This window comes from Protopterus annectens, chromosome 8.part0 (assembly GCF_019279795.1).
Source record: "Protopterus annectens isolate FY-2018-M chromosome 8.part0, PAN1.0, whole genome shotgun sequence".
NCBI lineage: Eukaryota > Metazoa > Chordata > Ceratodontiformes > Protopteridae > Protopterus > Protopterus annectens.
The window spans coordinates 1,651,318,378-1,651,330,890 of record NC_056741.1 but is presented as its reverse complement, the minus strand read 5'-3'; positions in this window follow the sequence as shown (position 1 = coordinate 1,651,330,890).

The following is a 12,513-nucleotide window of genomic DNA, read 5'->3' as shown; positions in this document are numbered from 1 at the left end:
AGCTATTAAACCTTGTTGGACTTTGCAGTGTACGCTCGTCTTATCTTGTGCCTATTAGCCTTTAATATGCCCTGTCAAACCTTCTACAAAGAATTTTTCAATATAAGGTTCCACATAAAGGACTGCAGCAGCCATCCTCCTTCACAAAGTTCAACCGATCTGGACAACTAAAGACCTATAAATCTGACCAGCCACATCTGTAAAGCTGTAGAAAGGACCACTGATGATTTAATAAACAAAGACAGAGGCAACATACAAACTGCGAACTCGCGACAGTTTGTTTTTTGTCAAAGATATTTCCTGCCTACTCAACATGGTTAATGTCTTCAAGAAGGCCACTGAAGCAATCATTGAGGGGAAAATGTGTTCAAACTGCATATTTGGACCTCACAAAGGCATTTGGCACAATCCCCCATTCAAGCACAGTTAAACTCATGTCATAAAATATAAATCCCTGTGTAACTCAGTTGATAGCAAACTGGCTAACAAACAGAACCTAAGAAAGTAGAGTAGGTGGATCTACCTTCAGCAACAGACCTGTCAGTAGCAGTGTATCCAAGGACTCAGTCACTGGACCACTCCTTTTTGGTATCTATTTCTCAGTGGATGTGATGAATGTTGAGAGATTATGGCTAATAAAGTTTGCTGATGAGTGTAAAGTTGGTGTCATTATAAACTCTCTAGAATATATCAAAATCCTTCAGGCAGGCCTGTCACAAATAGCTGGTGTCAAAATCATGACTAAAAAAATAAATGCCCTAAAGTGCAAAATTGTATCCATTAGCAAGCAAGACTGCACACTGATAACACTCCCCTGAAAACTGACTCAGTAGTGAGGGACCTGAGAACCTATGTAGACAGCGAGCTGTCGTTTGTCCACCATGTGTAGACTACAGTTTGGGAAGTCATTCTTTACAGTACAGCTTATTAAGCAATGGTATTGAATCTAAATATAGGAATGTGATCATTTCACTGTACACTGCACTCATTAGGCCAATCACTGAATAAAATGCCCCATTCTGTATGTACCTGTCCAAGCACCTGACTTAACTCTAGTGACCATAATGTTTTCTCATCAGGAAAATTAAGGGAATAAATCTCAAAAGCTACTCTAATTTCCCATTTTCTCATCTCAAAGTCCTACACACTGCTATGGGGAGATCTTTGCCATGTAAACAAAGCCTCTACTGATCCCATCCCTCAGATATTCTACATATCTACAAGTCCAATAGTGTCAGAAACACCCATTCTAGAGACATCAATGTTTATTTTGATTTAAATAGAACATGCTGGAAAAATAGATATGTCCCACAGAGAATACCACATCTCTGGAATCTATAAAGTTAAGCTTATTTCTAACTTTATTCAAAGGCAACCTGAATGCATGGATGGGCAAGAATAAGTTCACCCTAGTTTAGTACACTTGTCCCTTATAGACAAGAGGAACATGTAAATAACTGCTCCAGGGTTGTGGATATTCATACTTTCTATACAAAGGGTTTTCACACAATATTATATGCTTTCTCAAAAGGAAAACACAGCAGTTCTACAAAATATAGACGCTTTGGTACTAAACTGCTAAGTCTAGAAACTCAGTGCAAAGCATGACTAGACTGCTAAAGGTCCTCACAGATCAATAGCCTAGTAAGTACCTATCAACTTACAAGAACTAGTTCGCTGACTCAGCTGTGGTGCCTCTGGATTACAGCAAGGTTTTCTCTTCACCTCCATCCAGGAACCCTATTCCCAATAACAGTGATGGCTGGATTGTTCATCACTTTGGGGGAAAAAGCAAACTCTACTTCTGCTACCCTGGCATTCATAGCCTTGAACTGGCAGTCCATATCAATTACCAGCAATCACTGCTGAAAAAATGAGTTCTAAAGCAGATTGAGCTTTGATAAGTGTCTGAAACAAGAGATGGTTAAATTATATGACCTTTCAGTCATACCTGCAAGGCGCTCCAAAAATGTTGATATGATGCAGTGGATGTATCACCCAGGGCAGCAACAGGGTCATTTTTTCAGAGACATGCCTGGCTGATGATAAACCCCCCTGCCACACCATGTGAAGGCAAAGCTCATTAATGCATCCTTGCATAAGGCACTTTTCTGGTAACCATTTACAGAATGTTTCTAAGAGACTGGAGGAAAAAGTTAAGACCATGCAGTTGGTCAGTTATCCTTGCTATTCACAGACACCTAAATTCAGCAGGGAATTACTCTTCCAAGTAATGCTATTTTTATCTCAGGCAAGACAAAAGCAACTGCATCAAGAAAAAAGCAGCCCATATATAAAAAGGAATGACAAGCAAAATATACGTTGAAGTCTGGGGACTCCCAAAACTATGACACCCAGAGGCAACAGTCATGAGTCATCCTGGCTACCCCCTCTACTATCCCCAAACTCCCATTCCAACCCTCTCCAAACCAAAACCCAAACTCAGACTACTATCCTCACTTCCATAGAAAATACAAGGATATCTAAGACTACTCACTGATTAGTGGGAGACCATCAGTTAGGGTCAATGTTTCCTAAACATCATAAGTCAAGGTTACAAACTTCAGCTTCAAAGCTGGCCAGAGTTAGCAGGCATTCCCCTGTACCAAAGATCAGATATCCCAGGTCCCACCCCAGCTAAAAGATCTCCTGGAACAGGTGGACATAGACCAAGTAGTGGACAAAAACACAAGCTTCTAATGAAGATCCATTTTAGTGCTGAGAAAGGAAAGAATATAGAAGCCTGTTTTGGAACTCTCAAGTCTTAGTACATTTTTAATTTTGACCCTTTAGTGTGTTTTACCATTATCTATTCAGACATTCCTGACCACCTTGAATCTAAAAGATACCTATTTCAAGATTCTCACTGCTAGCACCCACAGAAGTTTCCTAAAGTTCTAAGCGAGGGAGATCATTCCCAGTTCATCTCATTGCTCTTTGGCTTGTTTGCTACAGTCGGTCTCTTTTCATAATGTTTGGTGCCAGTTATAGCCTTTTGCATGCACTGGGACAACTGTCTGGTTAAGGTGGATTCCATGAAGGAAATTCAGAAAATGTTAAGAGTTGACTCTGGCAAGCTTTTAGAGATTAAGTATTTCATGTCAGTCTCCTACAGTCAAGCTTGATTCCATCAATTAAAGCGGTGCTTCTAGAAAAGCCAAGAACCATTTTCTCTGGGGACAAGGTACACTGCTTAGTGCATATAATTCAGGTAAACCTAACAAGGGCAATATCCTCACTAGAAAACTGCTCATGAGTTTGGAGTACATGGCATCATGTATTCTCATGGTCCCATTAGCAACACTAAACATGAGGAAACTGCAGTGGTATCTGAGGAACATACAGTGCCAGCATTCCCAGCCACTGGAATGTCTTATTCCCATTCTATCCTATATAAATAAGGAACTTTTATAGTAGAAAATGCAGGTACAACTCAACCTAAGACCCCAGGTAGCCCAGTCGACCCAGTTGCTCATACAGATTCCTTGAACTTAGCTTCAGGGCACATGTGAGGTCTTTAGAAGTCCATGATACTTGGGAAAGCATAAGAAGGTAAAATATAAATGTAAAACAAAATGAAAAAGAAATTATGGTGTTCATAATTACAGATCTAGGCATATGGGATTCTTCAGAGTGGAACTTGGCTTATTTTGTCCAGAAGGTACAACTCTAACTTAAAGAGCAAAAAATGTACCTTGCTACAGTCCTACAGTTGCCAGCACACAAAAACAATACCACCCCCACCTACCCACACATATGGGAATGCAGGATGAGCATTTAATTATGAAGCAGAAATATTCCCTCAGCTTCATAACTGAATGCCAGTACTGCAATCACATTCTATTAATACCTACCAATTGATTCTCCTAACAGTTTGCACCCAGGGTAGGCCAATAAACACATTCAAGGCCACACAGATTCAGACAAATCCAGCTCGAACAACTTAAAACATAATATTAGCGCTATTGTTTTATTTTATTAAAAAACTTATTCAGATCTGGATTTGTTGGAATCTCTGATCCTTGCATGTATTTTTTATCAGTTTGTCTTCTGTTTTGGTTTTACCCAGGGTAGCCTCCCCTTTCCCCCTCCAGAGTTATGCCACTACCTCCAAATCCAAACAGATAACCACTATTAGGTATTATATAAACAAGTGAGGGGGACTCATTCATGTTCTGCACAGACTGGCAATGCAAGCATGAGATATTGAGCAAGTAATGGGCCTGATCCTCAGACAGCATAAATCCTCTCACAATAGAAGTTGGCAGACATGCTGAAAATATCTCAGGTGAATCCATATGAATGGACGATGACCAAAGAAGTCTTTCTAGATCTGACCAACAAGTGGTCTGTGCTAGAAGTAGACCTTTTTGTTTGAAAAAAAAGAAAAAACAGGTAACAGAAAAAGTTATGCTGTAGGACAGCAGTTCTTGCAACAAGGAAACAGATGTTTTCTCTATGAGCTCATTTCAGTTTTTCTACAATTTCCATCTTATACTCCTGATTCCCAGAATATTTCAGAGGATCAAGCAGGCAGGGCATATAGGTACCTTTCCATGTAGAGGATGTTCAATTTGTACATATGTATGGACCACCAGTCATATTGCTTGTCCTGTCACCAAACATATTGATTTTCATTTTTATTCAGACTGTAAAACTGAACATGTGATCTATTATGCTGACTGCCATCTCTGTCAAGCCTATTATGTTGGTAAAACAAATCATAGTCTCAGAGAGGATACTTGAACATGTTAATTATATTAGGAAACTGGATGAATGCAGTGCTTTAGCAAAACATGTTATTGAAAAATGTCCAGGACATAAGTTTAAGTTCACAGTCTTAGAGATTATGAATATTAATATAAGAGGGGGGGGGGTTAAATCTAGAACAGAATGTGCAGAGTTACGCTGGATAATTCAGTTTAAAGCTGACACTTTTCCTGACTTAAATGGCAAAGTGTCTTTGAAGCCCTTATTAAGGATTAGGAAGCTGCCTCATTAATTTTAATATTTTTCTGTACATATATATATATATATATATATATATATATATATATATATATATATATATATATGTATATGGTTCTACCTCACATAAACGAAACACCAAAACACCGACAACGCAATCACCGAAACCACATAACCGACAGTACAAAAACATGAAATTCCACATGCCCGACAACGAAATAACCGACGGTACACAAACACGAAACCTCATACACTTCACACACCACAAGCAACAAACAAAACACATTCCCCGTCCAAAAACCACATACACAACACAAGCACACCAAAATCCCTACAAACCCACACTAAACCTCACATACACAACTACCTACAACCCTAACCCAAACCCTAACCCTAAGGTCCGTCACTACCGCACACTTACCTGACCCGCTCCCTAACCCTAACTCACTTATCCCGCCCCTAACCCAAACACAATCACTAACGCACACTTACCTGACCCGCTCCCTAACCCTAACTCACTTATCCTGCCCCTAACCCAAACACAATCACTACCGCACACTTACCTGACCCGCTCCCTAACCCTAACTCGCTTAACCCACCCCTATCCACACTTACCTTACTCGCACCCTAACGTCCGTCACTACCGCATACTTACACAGCCTTTTCCCATTTCGGCATCCTCGGCGTCGGTGCTTCCATCTGTTGGGTCGGTCTTCTGCTTGTCGATCTTCTAGGTCCCGTCACGTCGGTCTTCTGTGCTGTCGATCTTCTGGGGCTCGCGATTTCCCTGTCGATGTTCCGGCGTGTCGTTGAAGTGAGGTAGAACCATATATATATATATATATATATATATATATATATATATATATATTTTTTTTTTTTTTTTAATCTAAATGTTTAATCTAAATGTTTTTATGCTTATGAGTTGAATGATTTTAAGTTTTAGTACTGAATTTTATAGTAATGAATTTATAGCAATGTATGTTTAAGAGGGTGTGTTGTTTTATGTGATTGTTGATTTGTTAATGCTTTCTGATATCACTGAGATTGTTTAAATAGCTCTCTGGCACTTTATCAGTACTCTGATGAAGCTACAGTTGTAGTGAAAGCACTTGCCTCATTAAACCTCTTTTGCATCCCTTCATGTGGTGGTTGGATTGTTGGACTGCTTATATTCTCTAGATTGGATTTTACATTTCCAACCTTTACCTGTGAGCTCTGTTTTTACTGTTATACTGTTGTCCAGGCAAAATTGGGTCTCTTCCTTTGAAACATAGAAAGGACAGAACCAAAAATAATGCCTCAGCATGTAGAGCTCTTGATCCAGAACATGGTCCATAATGCAGTCCAAGCACCAGCTTGAATCATCTAGTTTTCATCCAGGCACATTTTTCATAGGATGTGCCAAATATATTGAGGGAGGCTAAGAAATAAAACATGAAGAAATAATACCTAGCAAAATGGAAAAGATTCTATCTGTGTCTATACAGGAACAAGGACCCAGATGTGATCCGTACTGTCACTGGTCCTAAATTACCTGTCAGATCCCTACAAAATGGGCCTATCCTATGTATTTTTAAAGTTTCATGCTTTTGCTCTCACTCTGTGTACCTCCAACTAATCCATAATGTCAATGAATCAATTCTTAATTGGACTCCTGCACACTAGACTACGCAGGAGGGACAGTATTCCGAGATGGGACCCCAAATATGTTTGTAGGAGAAACCCCAGGTCCACTAAAAGCCAGCTGCCTTAGTCCTCATCAAGTACTTATCTTGGAAGATACTGTTCTTGGTTGCTGTGAAGATGTATGGAGGATTTCAGAACTGCAAGCAATGATGCACAAGGAAGCATGTTTGATTTTCTGTAAGAATAAGATATCTGCACCAACCCTTCATTCATGCCAATTGTTGTAACTGACATGTTTAAACCAAGCTATTCACCTTCTCCTGTTTTCCCTAATTCATTTAACAAGGGAGAAAGAACATGCATGCTTTGGATGTACATTGACAAGGTTGTATTTGAACAAAACTAAGGAGATAAGAAAACTGGATCAATTGCTTGCTTCATTTCCAAATGGAAGGGAGTGAAACGTTTATGAACAAACTATCTAAATGGCTCTCACACTCCATATGTTTTTGGAAAACCTGTGGCATGACATATAAAACCAGTTTAACTACAGCCACAGTAAGAATCACAGCAATCTTCACAGAAGTTAGTATGCCATCAGTTTTGGAAATGGCCTTAGTCCTCAGCCTATACCTTCTCAAAACATTACTAGGGTTTGCATCTTGGGTTAGTGTAGGGTTTTGTTATACTGCTTTACAGAGTATGCTTTCCTGGGTACACTGAGAACCAGCCACCCACTGATCCAATGCTACAGGGATCATCCCATTGATTACCACAGCAGTGAACAGTATGTGGTATATTTGCATAAGGAAAGGACCATAATGGTAGATGTTTGAGCACATTCACTTTCTCTCAATCATCCTGTCTACCACCTTTTTAGCACAACCCCTTCTAGTTTGAATGCCACCATTCCTGGAGTGGAAGTTGAGGGTGCCATGGATAGGCATCTGGTGAAGGGGTTCACCTCTTTTAACTCACCTGCACCAGTGTTCTGTTACATAGAGCAAGCTTTCATGTATGGCAAGGAAACTCTAAATATGGCATCACTCAATGCCCCCCTTTTATCACAAGCATCCTGACCTCTAAGTAGGAATAAGATACCCAAAGCCACTGTAGGAGGGAACAGTTCTTGAAGTTGGGCTGCATGTGAGCTACCTGGAGGCAGGATTTCACGTTGATAATGACTGGAGGAGTGGATATTCCTAGACATCTACAATTATAGTAAACTCCTAATAAAATTTGTACTTTCTGTTGTTTAAGTTTCCAATCTGATCATGTTTTTGATAAAAAAATGAAAGCCCTTATCTTTTATAAAAAAAATGTGCTACCAGCACAGACTCTATAGGACTTTGTTTCTTTATTTGTTTTTTATGGTTTACACTGCAGGATTGCTTGTGGTTTCCTGTTCTTTGACACAGCAGGGATATCATTAGGGCTATGCTTCTTCCGCTTGAGTTTTGTTAGAGAATTATTTCTTACTCTGAAGTTTCTCCTTCTTAGCACTTACCCCTGCTTATAATTCTCCACTTTAGTGACTTTCTGTTTAGAATTCTGACCAGGTTATTCATTTTCTAGACTTATAAACTTCATATCTTTGCAAGGCATCTTTTTTAGTAAGAGCTTCATTCCCTTGAGTTCCTCTAGTCATCTCTACATCCTGCTTTGTAACACTTAAAGTAAATTATTACAGCCTGAAGTTTCTTTCCCTTATCTATCACTACTCTGACAGGCCACACTGTCATAGGACATGCATCTGCCTTTTTCTCAGTTAATTCCTTCTGAAAGCCTCCCTTACTATTCTGGGTTCAGTAAATCTCTGTCAGGGCTCAACATCAAAAGCTGTAGATTCCTTAATTTTGAACCTGATATACCTTTATGGCTGAATGTATGTGTGCATGATATCTTCTCTCTAAACTGATTTTGAAAGTGTGTGGGTTCTTCTCTCTAGGCTTAGCCTTTTTTTTTTTGTTTTTCAACCTAACAATCCCTTGATCTTTTTGGACTCATACAATCATACTCTTTTCTAGGAGAGATAGAAGTGAATCTGTGAACATTTGCTGTTCATCTCCACAAACTGACAAGATGGTACATTTTAAGGAGTGTTTTTTCATATTATAGGTTCATAGGTAGGTACTAGGCTATTGGCCCTAGGGCCTATATAAGCCTAGCCAAAAAGGTACCCTGGCTTTCGCCACCCAAGAAAATTATTTTCCTGTGTCCCTGTCAAGCAGAGCAAAAGAAGTGATCCCCGGGGTGAATTTCCTATTTCCCATCCAATCATCAAGATTTTTCTTGAAAAGTGCTAATGCAGAGCTCTGTTTGACATAGATAGGTAGTTTGTTCCAGAGTATGGTAAGTATCTGAGACAGGAATCTATCCCTCTAGCATTTTCTGTTTATTGTGGTGACAAGGTTTAGATCCCTAGAGTGTGTAAGCTCAGAGGGGGTGGAATTTCTTTAAGTAGAGCATGTCCAACAGCTCTGGGTTTGACATAGCTTTGTATGTTAGGCAGAGATCACCTCTGAGTAGCCGATATGCAATGGAGTAAAGCTGGAGCTTTTTGAGATGGTCTGCATAGGGCATCTGTTTGAGGCCAGAAATCCTCTTTGTAAGGTATTTCTGCGGCCTTTCCAGTTGCTGTAGATGTCTTGTGAGGTACATACCAAAAGGGGCATTGTACTCTATAATGGGTCTAATAATTGATGAATAGAGGGGAACAATGACCTCTTTTTTTCTGGATGAGAAACATTTTGTGATGAGGTGTGCCATGTAGAAGGATTTCCTGACCACTGTGGTGATGTGATTATCAAAGGAGAGACTACTGTCCACCTGTGTCCCAAGGTCTCTTATCACACTTTCAGTGTTAAGTAGACTACTGTCTATGTGGTAGTTCATGGGTACAGAGTTTTTACCAAAGGGAATGACAATGCACTTTTTGACATTGAGCTTGAGGCCATGGCTTTGACACCAGGCATCTGTCTCAGTGAGGCCCTTTTGTAGGATGTCCACATCGTTAGGAGTTTTGATTATGGCTCCTAGTTTGCAGTCATCTGTGAACTTAGTTAGCCAAAGACCTTCTGTATTAGCCTGTACTACAGAGAAGTAGATACCAAACAGGAGAGGACCCAGGACTGAACCCTGTGGTACTCCACTTGTCACTGGTCTGAAGTCAGAGTTGGAGTCTGCTACTTTCACAGTGTGAGTTCTGTCAGTAAGCCAGTTGGAAACCCATCTTGTGACATAGGGATTTATACCTAGTTTAGTGAGTTTATCTATAATTCCAGAGTGGGGGTGGTGTTGAAAGCCTTGGCGAGATCTAAATAGGCTGTGTGAACCACCTTACCCTCCTCTATTTCTTTGGTGACTGCTTCAAAGAAGTCTATCAGGTTTAGGAGACATGATCTGCCTTTTACGGACCCAAACTTTGTGGGGTCCAGAGTTTGGAGATTACCAATGTCTTTGTTTATGAGTTCCATGATGATACGGTCCATGGCCTTACAGACCGGGCTTGTCAGGCTAATGGGGAGGTAGTTCCTGGGGACTGTTATGGCTCCCCCTTTGTGGAGTGGGATTAACCGTCACAGTGCGCCATTCAATGGGCACAAAACCTGAGGTGAGGCTATGATTGAACGTGGTACTTAGGTGGGGTGCCTGTTCATTCTGTAGTTTGTGTAGAATGCAGCTGGGGATGTTGTCAGGTCCCATGGATGCTATGTTCTTGGCTTTGGAGAGTGAGGTTTTTACATGTGCAACCGTACATTCTTCCGGTATAGAGATGGGCCCTTTAGGGGGTGAGAGGGGGGGTAAAGTTAGCACTGAACCTATCTGCCAGGATGTTGGCAATATCAGTTGGTTCTGTATATTTAGTGCCATTGTGCTGTAACTCAGGGCAGATCTGAGTGCTGCCATTGAGCTTCTTGACATAGCTATAGAATGCTTTGTGGTTGTCTTTAGAATCAGTGACAATTTTCTTTTCATAACTAGCTTTGGAGGATTTTATGAGGGATCTCAGCTTCTTACTGAGGCTGACCAGGGAGTTCCTCCAATCATGGGATTTTACTCTTTTCTGCAACAGTTTCTTTCTTCTGTTGTAGAGTTTGTTTATGGCAGAAGACTACCAGACTGGCTTCCTTTTTTTGGAGGATAGCATCTTGGTTCTGTTAGGGATAGCATGAACCATGCACTCGTGTAAGTGCTTATAAAGTGTATTTGTGTAGGATCCAGCAGTTGTACCTCTATTGTCCATCTGTATGGGTGTCGTGAAGTTTGCCACTTCTGTCTTAAGAAGCGTGAAGTTGGCTTTGGAGAAATTTTTTATGGTTGTTTCCCTAATGGGGGGTTGGGGTGGGGGAAGGATGTGGATGTCTAGGGTGATTAGCTTGTGGTCGGATCTGACCAATGAGGAATTGACCTCTGGTGTGGAACACCGGTCACCCATGTTGGTAATGACGAGGTCTAGGATATTGCTGCCCCTGTTGGGAGTGTGGATAAGTTGATCCAAGGCATTGGAATTTATGAATTCCAGAAAACCTTGAGCAAAAGATATTGTCTCCTTAAGGCATTAAAGTGAAGAAAATATTTCATTATTTTCATATCAAATGTGACACTGGGAACTACAGCAACAAGATAAACAATCTCTAAAAATGCAATTTGCATTTCCACTTGTGTGACTTTCATACTTTCATCTATACAGACTGCTACTGCTTTCTTTTTTGCAAAAAAACTGTAATTGTGTAAGTGTAACCATGCTGACTGACTAGTACAATCTGGAGTCCTTAGCCATCATTTTAAGACACCATATGCAGTTTCCCTGGTTGCAGTTTTTAGAGGTGTAACAGCCTTACCATTAATAGAGCAAAATCGAGCTATATTGCCTTATTTCTACACTAAAAAAGCATGCTTTATCATGGGTGTAGTCTACTCAGCTTTGAGCATTACTTCATTAGTTAACAATCTTTCTACTAGAATAATGGTATTTTTGACATCCTTAGGATCACTTGGAAACACTCACTTTCAAAAAGTGATAGACAAAGCACTTACATTTATAAATAGTTAATATTTCTGTTATTTTACCATTAGAATGTTGAGCCTAAGGGTTTAACTACAATTGAATTAAATGTTTCAGTTCTCAAAACTAAGACATTGTCATTTTATTAAAAGAAAATGCCCAGCTATTAACGTTCAGAACTTGTGTTCCGCAAGTAACATTAGCTTTGGCTGACAATGTTTAATCACTTTATCATGTCATCATAATCAATCTTTTCCATATCGATAAAAGCTTTAATAGCTCCCAAGTAAGCTGGGAAGAAAGAATCTTTGCCTAACCACTTCTGTCTCTCTCTCACTCTAGAAGGCATATCACTTAAATATTAATAGACATGCCTTAAGGTCAGTAAGCCTAAAAGTAATTTTCCATCATCGGTTTCTTGGGACAACCAGTTTTTTTGGCATTGCCATTCTTTTGAGAATGGAAAACATTCACTCATCTGTAGTAGCTATGGTACATAACAATTACACCACTATAGTTATTTGTTTCAAATGTTTTCAGGCAGGTAAAATGCCGGTGCACTCTATTCAACAAGACTCACAATAAAGGACTGTCTAATTACCACTGATAATAACTACAGGAATGCTTCTCTATAAATGAAGTCCACTGGCTCTAACAGTATAACTTATACAGATGCAATATACTACACAAAAAAGACTGCTTCATCTGTCAAAGTTGTCAATTAAATGCACTAAACAACATAGTTCAAATATATATACTCTCTCTCACACACAACGTTTTTAGAACCAAAATTTAAATGGTGAAATTTTTTTTTTATTAATTGGTGTGATTGCTAGCAAATTAGCTACAAGACAAAACCAACATAGTGCAGGTGGCAGATGTCTCAGAGTCCCACAAAACTCTGACTT